The 18,000-nt window shown below is 38.4% G+C and overlaps 1 protein-coding gene across 1 annotated transcript in view; it reads left to right on the top strand.

Annotated features, from left to right (window-relative positions):
* Positions 1 to 4,583, top strand: part of phlda1 (pleckstrin homology-like domain, family A, member 1) — a 7,977-nt gene extending 3,394 nt beyond the window's left edge. The window contains exon 2 of the mRNA XM_015378407.1: positions 1,383 to 4,583. The gene's annotated coding sequence lies outside the window, so the exon portion shown is untranslated. The remainder of the gene's footprint in view (positions 1 to 1,382) is intronic.
* The last annotated feature ends 13,417 nt before the right edge of the window (positions 4,584 to 18,000 follow it).

Genomic DNA, 18,000 nt, shown 5'->3' with positions numbered 1-18,000 from the left:
AAAAAGTACTCCAGAGTGTTGTTCAGCATGGGGGTGAGTAGAAAATGAAGGCTAATCATGTTTTGGGTGTACTATTCCTTTAATATCGGGTCCTGTTACCGGCTGCTGTTTTCGCCTTTTTTTTTGCTATACTGCATCACTCCAGCAGGTGGCAGTAAAGCAGTCAGGTCATTTGTGTTCCTTTTTTATCCATCCATCCATCCATCCATCCATCCATCCATCCATCCATCCATCCATCCATCCATCCATCCATCCATCCATCCATCTTCTCCCTCCTAGTCCTTGTCAGGGTCGCGGTGGGGCCGTTGCCTATCTCCAGTCAGTCTGCGAGAGGCGGGGTACATCCTGGACAAGGCAACACAGAGACACACAACCATGCATACACACATATTCACACCTAAGGACAACTTAACCTAACAGTCATGTGTTTGGACTGTGGGAGGAAGGTGGAGTACCCGGAGAGAACCCACGCATGCACAGGGAGAACATGCAAACACCAATGCAGAAACAGTGTTAAAAATCATTAAAAGTCATTTAATTATTATTTTTAAAATTAAAATTCATTAAATGTGATTATCATGGCACTTAAAATGCTTTATTTAAAAAAAAACTACTATTATAAAAACAATCTCGTCAGATATGATCGTAAAGCCGTATGTTCGGAAAAGAAGCTTGAGTCAGAGAAAAGTCTAGAGAATGGGAGAAAATGCTAATTTTGGACTGGAAAACGAGGAATTAGGGACATGGCTGCAGCCTATTGATGGTAAAGATGACAGAGGATTTTGTTTTATATGTATATATAATTACAATTATTTTTTAAGAGCATTAAACCAGGAATCAAACTTAGAACCTTCTGTAAATCGCATTTAAAAATAAAATTATAACTAAAACTAATGAAAACTAAGCACTTAACTAAGTGTTAGTTAAGTATAATTATAATTATAACAGTGTAATTAGATTTTTTTGGCGAACATCACAAAGGATGATTGCGTTTTTAGCTGTTGCCATGCCGACCAATACCCATGTCACCACATTAAAGTCACAGTTGACCCTGCTATGATGTATTAATCCCATGAAACCAAGAGAGGAGGGAACCTTTGAGTCCCAGCATGACGGGGCTAAAGATCAGCTGATCTGTCAGATCGGAAACATGAAAGGTTAGATGTTCAATAATCACGGATGATCTTTCAAAACATACAGGAGCTTTTATTGAACCCCTTCAGGGCTGAAACTGTTTCCTATTTTCACTGTAACCTTCTGCACTTCCTCAGTCAGATTGTTTCATTTGTGGTCAATAAGTATATGGATTTTGTAATAATGGTTAAATGCTCTATAAAACTGCATGATTTTACATTTTCTCTGTAAACTGTTTGCATCTTCAGGTGGATTTGACTCTCAGCCGTGGAAGAATATAAACCCGGGCTTCATCTCCCCCTGCTGCCGCTTCACCGAGCTCTCGTTTTATGTCGTGGTCTCCACACACCAGCCCCCCCCCACCCTCCCACCTCTGTTATTAATACAGTGACTTGCTTCACAAAAGACTGATGGACTAAAAGCATGTGAGAAAACACCTGTATTCTACCGTGCAATGGATTTGTCCCTTATTTATTAGATGTGTGTGTGTATATATCTATTTTTTATAAAAATGTTCTGTCTTTGAATGTCAAAGGTGGGATTTGCTGGAGTGGAACAGGAAGCATTTGGTTGACGTAGAAAACGTCTAACAAACCGGAACCTTAAGGGGAAGGTTTCTGTAGACGGCTTAAACATTTCTCTACTCCTGCTTTTATTTTCTAACAGAGCCAAAGACTCATTTTATACAGTTCTGTTTCTGTGCAGTGTTTCCTCCCACTACACTAAACATGTATAAATGGAGAACATGAACAATTGGTTTTATATGCTTGATATCTCAGTGTTTCCATCGTGTGCTTTAGTTGTTTTTTTCCCTCAGTTCTATTTTTGCTGCATTTGTAAATAGAAGGAAACTTGTTTAGAACTCATTCTGGCTTATTAACAGTGAAAGAAACTTATTGTTTGAAAAAAACTGAGCTGCTTCAGAGACATCTTACTGGAAACATAATATATTAGGTTGGATCTTAGTGAAAAAGCTACACTGGAGATGTCACAACTTATAAAATCGGTGCTAAATCATGAGGCTTATTGTGCTTCTGAAAGGATTTCCAGCTACTGTTATTATTTTTTTTTTTGGTGACAACACAGGCAGGTTTGAATACTAAGAAAGCATGAAGGAAATTTGCTTTGTCAGCTTTTGATGCGTTTGATTTAGTCAGAGAAGTTGGATTTTCATCTTTGTAAATCAGAGGTCTCCATGTAGTTTAAGGTCCAATATAGAAAATTTCCCTTTTTTTTTTTTAGAATTTAAAGACATTAACTAGACAGATACCTGTTTCCTTTGGATTATTGGAGATAGATAACATAATATAACATAACATACTGTTTTTTTCTTTTATTTGGATGTAAAACAAAGTAAACATATTTTCACCTCTTCAGTTTATAAAACTTATTATAATTTTAGTTTTTCACTAAAAGACTTTCAGGTACAAAAAGTCCTTTCTATCCAAAAGGATGCAGATTTTATTCTTATTTTAAAACCCAATTGTTTAGGACAATTTTCCTACTTATGTACTCCTAGTATCATGACTATAACTCTAGTATTATTATTTTTTTCTTATGAGTACCTAAGCCAGGGGTCTGTGACTATCTGCAGCGTCTACAATGGCTCCTATTAGTGGCTGAAAATGATAATTTTTTTTAAACAATATTTAATGGCATTTTCACAATAGAAACCCCTTAAAATAACTAAAAACATGTTTTTTAGATCTATTTTTCTTGTCATCAAGTTGGAAATTGTGTATTTTTTTGCTTAAAAGCAAAAAATACATATGTTGGTTATTTAAAATGGCAACAGATTTCCTATAGCAGAAAATTAACAATAATAGTAACTTGAGTTCTATTAAAAGGTTATATTATATTGCTGGCTGGAATTGGGGCAAAATGGCTGTTTGGTTGCAGGCCCCTGTCCTAGTCCAAACATGGATCAGAACCAGAATTTAGTTAAATTTGCTGCATTACCAAATTTTTTTTTTTAAGTTTATTTGGTAGGGACAGACAAAAATGGACATGGACAAACTGAACAAAACAGCAGTCTCATGTTTGCGTCACGGTGCAATAGCAACAGCTAATTCGCAGCAAAACATGATGGCCAGTACAGGGGCTTAAAATACTTTACTGATAGAAAAATGGAAGTAGAAAACAACAAGAAATGATGAGGCATAGATCTGAAGTGGGAATGAGAATTGGCGATTAGCAAATATAGAAAAAAGTAAAGTTGAAACGTCTTTGGGCGCAGAACGTAGCAGTTTAGCAAGCTAATCTAACGTACTCCTAGCTTGCATGGTTAGCTTACCAACTGTTTTTTTTATTTTATTTTATTTTTTAGATTAGTCTAATAAATGTTTTCTGGTATGGGACATTTTAAAAAGCACTCTAAAGTCAGAATTCAACTCTGGACAGTGCAATGTTTCTCATCGCGGTGATCTCCAAATCCAAAATGGCCGCTTATTTGAACACAGATTACCTGTATCTGTTGTGATATATGTCCTAATTCAAAGTATTATTCTACAATCTTTTTTTCAACAGTGCCGCTAGGGCGTGTTGTTAAAATTCCCTGTTAAATATTAGCTGATACCACTAATGGTAGCGTACATTAGCATATAGGGACTACATTAGCATTTAACGATAGCTATGCTAGCATAGCATTAAACATGGAGCTGGTTTGCATTCCCAGAATTAGGTTCACCAAAGATACTGCCAAGCTAGTGACTATTTAGCTAGCAGATGGCGAAATCTCCTAATTATCATGTAAAATCATGTCGCTATCACACCACTGGTGTGACAGATTAATTAAAGATTGTATTGAAAGCTCTACAAATTAGCTTATTGATCTAAATACACCACTATAGTTTAAAAGCATTACATTACATTGCATTACATTTTATTTTCAGCTATCCTTTGCTAGTGTATATTAATTTCCTGGAGACGCTCAGCTAATCCCTGTTCATTCTTTCTAATTAGATCCAGACCACTTGCGTATGACTGTGTAAGAATAAAGAAGGAAACCAATATGTATCTCAATTAGTCACTGTTGCAGCTCAGTTTGTGTCTTTGTAATAAAAATATGAATCTGCTTTACATATTGAAGGCATTAAAAGGTGTTGATGGGAAAGGAAACATAATAATCCTGGTGAATGTGGTGATGCAGAGCAACGTTCATCGATACATGTCTTGTGTTGCACCAGGACGTGCTGTATTTCACTGTGGCTTCTGAGGTTTCCTTTTCTGCGTGGAGGTTTTTCCCAACGCTTGCCTTTGTATCACAGTTGATCCAACACATGCCTCTGTGTTGCTGTCATCTCCCACACAGGGCCATAGCGGTGCCCTTTATCTATCACGGCCGGCGTGATGCTTCTCCAACATGCCTTCCTGTTTTCATCATTCCACTGTCCAATTTCTTATTCCCACAGAGTTTTATTTTCATACCTCAAAAAGATACATTCCATTAAAAAAACAAAGAAAAAAAAAATCCCTGCCTGGCGTCTTGTGTGGTTTCTTTTTTTGAATGGACCCCGGGGCTCAGTGGGGTCACTTTAACGACCCGTTTAAGAGTCTCCCGCCTAAGTCGGTCTCCAGCCTTTCAATCCTTTACAGCCGTTTCACCTCTCACCCCGTGTTTCCTGGTCTAAATGTAGCAAGAGAGTTGGGTTTCACTGCCAGTTGCTGCCGCTTAGACAAACTGCGAGTGAGTAAAGTGAACTGTGCACGTGGCTGCGGCCGCTCTGTTGTCTAAAACCCTTCTAATTCGTCATGATTTCATCCATGGTGAGCTTTGTGCTGCTGCAGCAAATTGTTGCTGAAAATCAATATCTGGATTTCACTTTTATCTACTACACTTGTAGACAATTGAAGAACCAACAGTAATAGGTGTTTACGTTGACCTCACACAGGTCAATTGATCTGTAGCGTAGAGATGAGACAGCACTGAATGCATGCAAAAGCAAGATATGAGCAAGTATAAAATAGTGGCTATGTTTTTTTTTTTTTAACGAAATGATAAAAAGGTTTCCAGATCTCTGATCCAGGTGACACAACTAACATTTTTACAGCCTGTAGCATGTCAAGGAAAATGTTTAGTAAAGATGCAGTCATGTTATATGAGTTAAAGAAATGTATACGCCAGTATCTCACTCTGGTTGCATGCAAAGTTTTTCTGAAAGGTAATCACATTTTGTCGGCATATTTGTTATTCTTATCTGAATGCTTTCCTTTTGCTGAGATTCTGCCAAAGTAAAGCTCTTCATGTACATTTTTGATAGCCCAGTGGTACGATACTGGGGGAAGTGTTGGCATAGTGGTTAGAGCAGTGCACTTGTGCTCTGAGAAGCTTGCAAGTACCCGGTTTGATTCCTACAGTCTCGACTCAGGGTCCCTGAGCAAGACCCTTGATCCCACACTGCTCCCCGGATGCTGCAAATGGCAGCTAGCTGCTCTTCAAGGGGATGTATTAAATACAGATAGTTAATTTCCCCATTTTGGGACAATAAAGGGATTTGCATTACATTTACATACTGCACAGGAAGTATTGAAGCCAAGCTAATTGGCGCCTCCCGACAAAGTTGTAAAAAAAATTAAGAAAAGTCCAAGATCCAGTGTGAAAACAATGTTAGAAAAAGTGTTTTCCTTGATGTTTTAAGTAGTGGCTGCAGGTTTGTCTAATTAATTAATTGGTCTTCGACCACACCAAACTGTTGCTTAACCATGTTGCATTACAGGACCGTCGGCTTCTAATAAGTTGCTGCCTCAATTTCCGTCATCTGGCCTTATGATAGTTCCACATTACTGCCAGCAGTATACCTCTGCTTATATCTGCTCATCTCAGCCGGTGTAGGAATTCTATTTAGGCTAAAGGGCTGGTTATCCTCCCGCAGCAGTATGTCGCAGTAAACTTGTCGCAGATATTTTTGATTTATGCCCAATATTAAAGCGTGGTCTGCGCTATGTTATTCCACGCCACAACGCAAGAGGGACAATCAGGAACTATAGCTGTGGGTCTAGATCCGGCCGAGGCTGAGGAAGTGGGAGAAAGTTTGTGCGACAATGGAGGGACATGAGGGCAAAAAAGAGCAGGGATCCAGGTGGGAAAAGGGTCCCAGTGTTCTCGTGCACCTCGCTCTTCTAGCTGGTGCATCTTTATGAGTCGTTTTCCTCAATAGGGGTAATACAAACAAAAACAATCTGGTAAGGTACCAAACAGGAAATACGCATAGTGTAGAGCGGATGTAGAGTTGGCCAATCAGAGGGCTCCTGTCTGCAGTCACCTAGGAGCAGCAGAGTTTCTGTGGAAGAGGCGTTCACTGTGACACAAAAGCATATGACCTGGTTTCTGAGTATAAACCAGTCTTAAGACTAACTAAACACTATCAGAATGGATGCTTGGTGCATATTAACTTATTTTATCACCATTACATAGTTTTTGGTCTTTTTTTGAATAGGCATATAACGTGACAACCTTTAAAGCCATTGGATGACAGGTTGCCATGGCTCTGCTGGGGTGAGTGACAGTACCGTAAATACTCCCTATGGTTACACCTAGTTGGACCGATTTTCTGTGTTTTATCGATGCATCCATTTACCGTCACTCTTATCCCAAGCGGGGGCGTAAGGGTTGCTGGTGCCTATCTCCAGCTGTCTACAGGCGAGTGGCGGGGAACACCCTGGACAGGTCGCCAGTCCATTGCAGGGCAACACAGAGACAAACAGAACAAACAACCAATGCACACCTCAGGAGAGTTTAGAGTTCTGGGGAGTTTAATGTCATTTACCCTAACAGTCATGTTTTTGGACTGGAAGCCGGAGTATCTGGAGAGAAACCACGTATGTGAAGGGAGAACATGCAAACCTCATGCAGAAAGCCCTAGAACATCCACTGAGCAGCCCCTTTCCATCTTTTAATTAATAATGATAAGAAACATCCTTTACTGGACATGAATATTTTTAAAATGGGTATTAAAGTAAACACTATTGTATTACCAATAACAAAAAAATGTGTTCATGTGCTTTTTAGGTCATAAAATTGATACTAATGTCATTTAAAAAAAGGAAACAGAGGGTTTCACATGATGTAAAAAAAGTCAATCCCTGAACCTTTTCATTGCAACGGGGGCTTTAATAAGTGATCAATCTTGAGAGGTCATTTCTAAGTTTATTTCCATTACACAGGGAAACTAAAATAAGTTGTTTAAAAGATCGGATTCCTTTATTAAAAGGGGAATGAAGATTATTTTATTAGAGAAAGCTTTCCTCTGGGGAACTAAGAAAAGTCTGGGAACCTCTGCTGTAGAGAATGTCCTACACCTTGAAGAGAAGACCAACAGGAAGACATCCTTCTGCTGTTGAAAGAACCCTTCAGAACAAGCCGCTGCAGCTGTTCCCTGAACATCACTTAAGAAGTCTTTGTCGGGACTTGGAGCGCCAGATGACCGCAAACTCATTTCTCACCGTCAGCTGCTGTCTTTGATCGGGACTAAGTTGTTTGAACTTGTGACAGCAGGCGCATGTGGCTGCAAGTGATTCAGGAAGGGCATCCAATCCAGACAATTAGAGCCTCTTAGGCTGAATTAACCACATTCTATTCAACTCAACTACTTACTAAATACTGCTAAAAATATTGCACATATTTGTTTGGCTGTGTAAATGAATAATTTTAGCACCTTAATTTAATACCTTGCAAAGGTACTATACTTCAAGTTCAACCTATAGCAACAGCAAACTTACCAAGGATGTAACACAGGAATTTACAGAATTGTAATGTCACTTAAAGATAACTATGAGTTTATTATAAGGAGAGAAATAAAATAAAAGAGCTTCTGCTTTAATTACAGGAAGATATGGTCAAGAAGGGATTTAAAAGTTATATAAATCTCCATTTCTATGATCACCTATGGGGTGAAATTTGTTCCATTATTGTTGCAAGTAGAGACAAAGTTTGTAAATGGATGTTGGAAAAGAAATGCTAACCAAAACTAAAACGTTGGGAAAAAAAATTGGGAATAACTTTGCTGTTTCCTCAGATTTAGTTTTTTTCATATATTTTTAAAAAAATAATCTTTTTTCAGTTATATTAATAGCATTCTTTTCAAATTTCATTAGCAAAAATCTCATTCTCTTAACTTCTGGGGGCTTGCTCTGAGAACACAAGTTAGTCTTAAAACCTTTTGTTTTGATTAAAATATATATATTTTTTTTACGTTTTATTTGCGGACAGCATTTGTCTTTTTAAATTTCGCAAAAAAAAAAAAAAAAAAAATCATGTTCTTAGAATGCAACAACAATAGAGCTAAATTCCCTCCATAATCAAGCAGCTAACAGAGACTTTAGACGCCCCCAAGAAGCTCCGTTTCCCTCCTTCCTCCAATCAAAGATCACTCAGACACCTGGACGCTGCCTTTGCTCAGATCATTTCCCTATTCAAAGCGCCTGGTGAAGGGATAACAGGTAGGCAGAGAAAAGCCAATTATTCCAGGACATCTGGTGTCAGCACAACTCAATGGGCTTCGTCAGACATTGAAACAAGCTCATCAGAACCAAGAACAGGGAACAGATTGTTCACACGCTCGCTGTTTTGTCTCCTGCCTGCTGTGTAGGTGGGAGATAGTGTTGGATTGCTTTGTGGTGCCTTTTTGCTCAGGCTGTGTCGTAAAACTCAAGCCAACTAGTTTGCGCCTTCTGGGTCTACTGTATTTTTGAATTCTATCAGAAGCAATGCACACTCACTTTCTCTTTTATTTAACAGGCATTTTTGTTTTGAAGCCAAGCGTTATGCAGAGCAGACATCAGACTGTCTAAAAGCTTGTGCTCAGCTTTAATAAAAGCATGTGATTAGCTATTATCTGGGCGTAAAAAAAAAAATCCAGGATTACTTGTCCATCTGCTCAGCCGTCTATAAACTCCGCTTTATGTTTTCTATGTAAACGACCAATAAATTATAAGCATGGTGTGAGTGTTTGCAGGCAGGGAAGCTTTTTCTAGGAGCTGGTGGTCTTTGCAATTTATATTTGTTGACTTGTTTTGGTCTTTTTTTATGCCAGTGCAGCAATAAGGCAGAGTAAGATTTTATTATTGAGGCTCTGGGTTTGGTGTAACAATCTGTCTTTATTATCTAATTAGATATACAAGTAGAGCTGATAAAATGATGGCCTGTGTTTGCGTCGCTGGTTGATTCCTGCGGCCTGATTAATAACGGGTTGGTATGTTTTAGATGTTCTGAGTTGTGCTGCTATTTTCCATACCTCCATGAGCTGGTTGGATCTTTCTCAACAGCTCTACCCGTTCCAGCGATTTAAAGTTGCTCAAAAGAATGGACAGACTTTTTGAAGGGTATGGGCGGAAAAAAAAATAAAGGTCATGAAGAGGGCACTTTAGCGAGTGCTTTGGATCCCAAGGTGGCATATTAGCACACGTCTTTGTGTCTTGAAAAGCAACTTTAGCTTGTGTTTCTGCCCTCAAGGGGCAAGTTGGCACTTTAGCACCTCTTTTGGCTCCTAATGCGGCACTTGTCGGCATTTTAGCACGTTTTGGCTTCCAATAAGGCAGTTTAACATGCATTTGAATTTTGGATCGGGGGGGGTACATTTTGCCTTTCAAAAGGGTCCTTAAGCACGTGTTTTGGCTTCCGATGGGGCAGTTTAACATCCATTTTTGCTCCCAAGGGGAGTTTAGCATGCATTTTGGCTCCCAAGGGGCAGTTTAGCATGCATTTTGGCTCCTAAGGGGCAGTTTAGCATGCATTTTGGCTCCTAAGGGGCAGTTTAGCATGCATTTTGGCTCCCAAGGGGTCACTTGAAGAGGCCTCTTGCTCCCAAGGAGGCACCTTAGCATGCATTTTTGCTACCAAGGGGGACTTAAGCATGTTTTGGCTCCCAATTGGATACTCTAGCACATATTTTGGCTCCCAATGGAGCAAAGGGCATTTAAGCACACAATTGGCCCTTATGAGGGAACTTTAACATGTGTTTTGATTCTAAAGGATGGACATTACTTTTGATTTTGGCTTGAGATAGGTCACTTGACTATGCCTTTTTGCTCCGAATGTGGCACATTAGAATGCTTTCTGGCTCCCAGCTGAGGACTTCAACATGCATTTTGGCTCCCAAGAGGTCACTTGAACATGTATTTTGGCTCCCATGGGGGGACTTTAGCATCCGTTTTGGCTCTTAAGTGGGCACTTTTGCATGTGTTTTGGTTACAGAGTAGACATCTTTTTGCAGTTTAGCACATTTTGGCTTCCTAAGAGGACTTTAGTATGTGTTTCTCAACATTTAAGCCCCTCTGCCCCCTCCTGCCTGCCACTGAAGTTGCTGCCACTCTATTTTTTATGAGCTCAATCTGAGTTTGTATGACTGAAGAATGGAAAATGAACTTCCCTCCTTGTTTAAAATAAGCTAACCCAGCGTCTACAGAAGATGGGCACCAGCCCACCATAACCCAGCAATAAGCTGGCATACATAATGGATTTACTGTAATAGCTTTACAAAGCAATTGTATTTTTTGCTCAAATTAGTCATACAAACTGTAATACCAGGTCCTGCCTGCTCCTTCAGACTGTAAATATGCAGATTTAATCCGAGGGAGAGGAAGCTAATACTAATCATTACTTTGGTTTGTCACTGCATCTGAGTGGGATTTGTTAAGATCTGTTTTTAAAAACAAAAAAATCAAAAACAACACAAATCTAAGCTAAAATGGAAAGTTACAGTGTGTTGAGCTGCACTTCACTGCCTGTATGTGTTTTAAAAGCTTGCCCCATCAGTGGATTTGTCTTCTCTGCACTCCCTGCCCTTTGATCCTGCCTTCGCTTGCTGGCTTTATTGCTGGACCACCTTCCACTCTAAGCACCCCTCTCCACCCACTGCCACACACACATTCAGCAGCACTTGTTTGCCAACCACCCCTGCAGAGCAGAGCGCCAGTGATTGAGGCAGAAATGTCACCCTGGTCTTTGCTGCAGCTTTTAAAAATGTGGCTCTTCTAACACTTCTGCAATGTTTTAATATCCCCCTGCGTCAAGATTGCTTTATCCTGAACCAGTTTGGAAAATGCAAATGCTGACATCATGCTTCTGTTAGGTTAATGTTTGAGTTAAATGGAGAAAACCCATATATGCATTTTAAAGCAACACTTTAAAATCAAAATAATTCAGCCAAGATGTCAGGAAGAGCCTTAAATGGGTCTGGTTCATCCTAAATGTGCCAAGCTTGGCTGCTTAGCATAAACACAATCTGATTCAGAAAGAAAATAATTAAAACCCCGGAATAAAGGCAAAGCTAGTGTTACTACCCGCTGGGAAACAAATCATGCAACAACATGGATGATCAATAGAATCAAATGGTTACTGGGCTTGCTTTTGTTTCAGATGATTGTTTCATTTGGAGGGGGGACAAGGAAAACTTGCAAGCTCTAAAACTGGAAATTATGCAGCAATACCCCAAGAAATCCAAGCAATCCAGGTATCTTGGGCAATAAAATGATGATTCCATCATAGTGCTTAAGTGGCATTAATACAGGCTCCCATAGTAGAGGTCAGGATTGCCTGAAGGGTTGAAAGTCACCATTTTGGGGGATTCCTGATAGATTATGGAGGCCTGATTTATCATAAAATAGATTTATCTGAATGTCCCATGAAATCACTAACTGTACAATAAATTAACTAAATGTAAAATTTATTTGTGCAACACATTAAATTGTAAAATGGACAATTAAATAATGAAATGTTCCATGAAATAATTAAAAAAATTATAAAATGACATATTTAACAATTAAGTCTGCCATTAAACAATTAGAAATAAAAAAAACATTTTAATATTTATGAATACATATAAAAGTTTTAAGAATAAAAAGTGTTCCTATAAATAAATTCAATTCAAATTAATTAAAGATAGAATAATTTGAAATGATTAATCAAATATATGTAATCAAAAACTTAAAATTTAGTTCAAGATGAATATGATTACTTTCCTTTATATGTAAATACAAAGTGATGTAATGATATCTATTTTTAGGGAGTCACATAATGTTGAATCATTACTTTTGGGGTTAGAAGGGGAATCGTTTGGGAATCCCTGTCAGGAGAACAGGGTTATGTTAGTTTGCCAATCCCCTAATCTCAATCCCATGGCATGAATCTGTGCAGAGCTGAAAAGGTCAGTGAGATGACCTTAAGACAGCAAAGCCCCATATGCAAGCATCCACATTTAAGGAAAAGCATAAAGACAAAACAGGAAGGATTTAGTCAGATTAAATGACAGCAGCAGCTGTAACACATATTCCATCCAGGTCCTTCCTCAGTCAAGCTGAGGTCCAGTTGTGCTGTCTTCTGGTGTTCACACACTCATGCATAATAAAACTCCTCTTCCTTATCAGTATCAGTATGCTGCTGCTGTAAGCTGCAGACTCCTTCCTACAGACAGCCTGTCTGCAGCCTGTCGTTATCTGTCCTGTCACCTGTGCACACACACAAAGGTGATCCGATGTCTGCCCACAATAACAGCAGCTGAGGTGACGCGACTTCCTCTTCGCACCCCCCACCTCCATGGCCAGCGATAGGCCAGGCAGCAGCAGGGACAGCTGCCTCCCAGCCAGTCCTCTGTTTGTGTGAAAGGTGCAGTTCTTGTTTTGTTTCTTTGCTTTTGCATGAGATAATGCTCCTGGATCATTGTTTCCCAGGAGTGAAACAGCAGTTAAAAAATGCAAATAGAGACGTTAAACCCATTTGCAGGTAAACTGGTTATAGAAGCAGAGTGTGAGCCAAAATTAGGACTTTTCTGTGTTCTCTACCACCATCACTTTATTTCTTATTTTTCAAAAACAAATTGACAATTATGAATCCATGAGTCCATGAGTCTTAGATGATTTTAGATGTTAAAACAAAACGTGTAACAAAATCTGCTTCTATTTTGTAAAATGCCTTTAGTTAAGGCCACCGTTATTCATATCCTTTGAACATTTTGATTACAATTATCTTCAACAAAATAGTGTTTTTTGATAGAAAACAGGACAGGTATAGTATGTAAATAAAATATAATCAGATCATATAAAAAAAGTGTATCAACTAAATAAATTACTTGCATTCGCTTTTATTTTGAAAACCTTTGTCTAAGTCTTTGAGGTAAGAAGATCTTCTTGCCATCAATCTTCACCAGTTTTCATCACCTAAAGCGGGGTAGCTTGGCTGAGCCAAGGTTAAAGCATGCATCGTTTTTCACTTAATCATAAAAGAACATTAAAAGCTTTTTAAAATGTTCTTTTGTTGTATTTTAAACAATGAGAATTAAATGTTTTGTGTTGCTTAGAGGAGCTAAATTGCAAACAACAGTATTGAAATGTGTTCCTGTGCAGTGCTGGTTATGTGCCTGCAGCAGCTGACCTGACATTTCTTTTAACTTCCTAAATACACAACCTTTTATCCCTCAGAGGCAGACCTGACATTTCCCACTGAATTCTCTGCAGTTAGAGCTAATCGCCATCGCCTTTCCCGGTGGGCGGCTTCCTTCTATTTTGGGATAAACACAGCAATTGTTTTGTCTCCTGCAATGGGATTCAGTAACATGGACCTAAGCTACGGTAACAGTAGTCCAGCTTTTTAACTCTATCCAGGTAGGCCTGTAATATGGGTGTGTTAGTCTTTGTGCGTTTCTGTCTTGAAAAAGGAGGCCCTTCTCGAGTTTCAAGGATCAACATGGCTACTTTGTAAAAGGAACATGTTGGTGCTGAGCCTGCACCTCTTATCCATAGAAAACAGAGAATATGATGAGAAAAAAACTGAGATGTGAAACAGCTTTGCAGAGTGGAAATTTACCAACTCCGCTTCCACATAGAGATTTAGAAGCAAAGACACTGATTTATTGTTTGTACACTTCCTCTATTTATGTATGTGAGATAAAACCCAGTTTCTTTCCTTACTTTATTTTGTATCTGCCACCACTAAACTTGACTTGGCAAATGTAAGCAAAGATGATTCTAGATGGGGCCATCAGGGGCCAATGCCCCTGTAAAACTAGTTCTGGCCCCTGTTATGGCCCCTTAACTGAAAAAATAAAGTGTAAAAATTAAAATTATTGGAGTTTAGCAACAAAACAGAACCTGCGGTGTGATTGCAGGCTTAATTTCTAAGCTGAAATCTTAGAAATTAAGAATCCCACTTTCAGTACACATATTGTTTATTAATGATTAAAGGTATAGTGGAGGATTTTCGCGAATTTTTTAAATGACCCTCTTTCTTCATACAAAAAAATCCTTATGCATAACCCTGTACACATAATAAAATGTGTTTGAGTCTGTGCACGACCCATTTCTCCTCATGCACGCTCTGTTTAAATGTTGCCGTTTGCATCGCTCATACAAGCTTAGTGTACAAAAGAAGATTTGCAATTGTTTTCACTATGTCAGACTCGCCACCAGTAAATGAAAATGGGAACGAGCCTTACGAAAACATATCACCAGAATGATTGACAACTAGGAGGATCACTTATTTTGATGATCCCCCTGGAAAAGAGAACATCCTTTACCTTTAAATAAATGTGTTGTATATATGTTGTATTGGGTTCTATGTTGTATGTTGTGTTTATAATCCACCCAACATCTAATCTTATGAACCGTTTAAAGTATTATGTGTATCACTTTATTTATGCAAATAATAAAGTGGTGCTAAACAGGCTGATGTGAGGTAAAGCCATCTTGAATAGAGACATATTGCTACTTCTATTTTCTGACATTTAATTCCAACGTTTGTTGATGTTCTAGTTTTAATTTCAACCTTTTGAGATTAATCTCTTTTTTTAATCCATTCAATAATCTCTCCTCTGATCTTGGAAGAAATCTCATGAGAACAGTTGCTTCCTCCACTTAGAAATGTCCCCTCTTAGTACCTTCTGTCCACCAATTTCTGTAAAAAACAACCAATTCGACATCTACGAACCACCAAACAACTCTGTATCTCCACCTCAGTTTCTGTGTATAACGTATTCCTCACCAGTAATCCCTATTATCTACAAAAATAAGGCAACACTCTCTTTGCTGCAGTCCTCCATTATTGGCTGTTCGACATGTAGTTGTTTACTTCTTTTTTCTTCCTGACCAGACTGAACCCCTCTGAGAATCCAGACATGCAGTCCATTAACCTACCATTAACAGGTGAAATCAGTGTTTTTAGAGTTGAGACGCAGCTGTTTGTCTGATTGATTAGCCGGGGAACAGATAGCATCCATGAGGATTGGGAGCAAATGTGCGAGAGGTTTGCAAGCAAGAAAAGTCGTTTACATAAATCCCAAAGAGCCAAGCTCCTGATGGAATATCCTCATCAACCAAAATGTGTTTATATCGCTCCACAGCTGAAATGGCTTCTAGTTTAGTTCAAAACTATTTCTATAGTCCATAAAGCACTCAATGCTTCAGCATCCGAGTGCTTTCTTAGAAAAACTATCAATTCCTCATCTCTGAGGTCACTAGGTTCATGTTTTTCAGTCGTTCTCATGAGCTGGCTTTCAGTTTCTGAGGCCCTTCTTCTTCGAACATAAAAAAAGCTCCTCACTGACCTTAGGCTGGATTTTACTGTGCCTCTCAGATGTTTTTACCTTCCTACGCCTATGTGAAGTTGCTTTTGCTTTCCTGTTTAAAGTGGTACATACAATACGTCTAAAATTATGAGTCACTGTCTGATTTCCTCTATAGCATCTGTGCAAGCGTCTGTGCAAAGATATTTCCCAAATACACCATTTAGCTCTTACCTCTTGAATTAGTTCAGTTTTTCCACTCTGGCTTTCTGATAGAGCTATTTTCACTCCTACTGAAATCCTATTGGCGGTAACCATGTTTTAGGTCCATTTAATTCAATAAAATCTGATTCTGTCACTTAATCCATAACTACAACATGAAGGGTGTGCTTGCATGAAGACCATGAGCATAGGGTGGAGTTTAGTAGAAGACTCGCACCGCTTCCTTTCAAGCTTGTGATCCGATAACAAGGAACAATGATACCTTATATTGGCAAAGAGACACAGGTCAGCGAGGCAGACTGGGCTCTTCATTGTTTGCTGTTGCACCTGATATTGGGGCCATAAAGCTGCTACAGGTGAGCTCTGTTAGTGTAGGGAGTTAACATTCAGATGACAAATCACATTCAACACCATCTCATATGAGACTGAGCTTGTCTTAGCAAATGTTTCTTGGTCTCCGCAGTCTTAAACATTGTGTCATATCTTATTTTTAAATTTCAGGTTATTTAAAAAGATTTACAACTTAATTCTTTAGGTTGTTTAGTTTGGTTAGCAAATTGCAGTAAATCAATTTATTACGAGCCAAAAGTTGAGTCTAGGCTTGATGTTCTTGAGTTTAGTCAAACCAAAATGTGTCATTTAATTTGATTGATTGATTGATAAGTAATTAATATAACCAAATATGTAATTAATCTTTAAGGTTTCTAAATAATTGTAAAAGGGGTGTATACCAGAACAAATTGGTCTGAAACCCATGCTGATGTTGATTTTTAAAGTAATAACAATGGAAACAAGCAAAACATCCACTTAGCGTTTATACAGCATCCACACAGCAAACTGCATAGCAACTACTCAGCAGTTAAAATCCATAAGAGCACTTACACTGTATATATCTGCATGGAAATGGAAAGCAAAGATCATGCTGTCAAAATTTGACTTGATTCTATTTTAACCACAAAAAAGAGGCAGTATATGACTGAACAATTACAGCATCCAGATATGTATATATATATATATATATATATATATATATATATACTTATATTAGTGTTGTACCGGTATCGGACGGGGCCCTGATCCAGCACTAAAATGGTAATATCGGTATCAGCGAGTACCAACTAATAGGGCACCGATAAGGTAGGCAGCAGTTTGACAAAGCCATGATGGCAATTATTTTACATCCAAGAAGTATGCAGTTCTTCATATATACACACACACACATATTTCAAACTGATGGTATCAGTATGGTATAGGTATGGACCAGTACTACGCAGCCAGGTATCGTTTATCGGTATCAGGGCCAAAAATGGCATCGGCGCAACACTAATATATATGTTAGTATATAATCAACTGTACGCATCAGGTAAATTACTGAGCTGCATATAATTTAGGTAATCAAACCTAACGACTGAATATCCATCCATTTTCCGTCACTCTCATCCCAATCAGGGTCGCGAGGGGTGTTGGTGCCTATCTCCAGCTGTCAAAATTATTTCCATGACAACCAACTGCATAAGTAGAATCTTGCTTTTACAATGTTATACAAGCAGCATTAGATGAGCTGCTGTCTGCACATTTTTTTAACCACTTGATAAATTCCTGGATTAAACAAATTAAACTGTTGCACTATATTTGAATGTAGTAAAACAATCAAATATAAGCATTTTTAGCATAAGAGTCTTAATACAAATTAAGATAACATAGAAGCATTGTATTGCATTGTAAACATAGTAGTTGAACCAAAATAAAAAGTAAATAAGGAAAAAAAAACACTCCTCATATGCTGTCATTGTAGATATCCCTGTTCTTAAGTATCTTCTGTGAATCCATACCCTACACAATAGCTTCACATTTATGGCATCTCTGGCATTGCGTATTAATACTGATACAGCTGCTGGCACAGAGAGAGCTGCATCTGTAAAATGTCAGCAATAAGTCAGAAAAATTAGGTCTTTCATTTTCAAAACGTGTTTTTTTTTTTGTTCACTTACCCCTGTTTGCCTCTGTTTTCTCCATCCTCTCCCTGTTTCTTTATGTTTGGCAATTGCAAGGCCAAATAAAAGAATAAAGATGATGCATTCTTCATTTATAAAACTGGGGTTTAAATTCCATTCATTATGGTATTAAAAATGTAAAAATGTACCTTAAAGGAATA

The sequence above is a fragment of the Cyprinodon variegatus genome, unplaced genomic scaffold (assembly GCF_000732505.1).
Source record: "Cyprinodon variegatus isolate N-32 unplaced genomic scaffold, C_variegatus-1.0 Scaffold172, whole genome shotgun sequence".
NCBI classification, from domain to species: Eukaryota; Metazoa; Chordata; class Actinopteri; order Cyprinodontiformes; family Cyprinodontidae; genus Cyprinodon; species Cyprinodon variegatus.
This window is presented reverse-complemented; position numbering and strand designations above follow the sequence as displayed.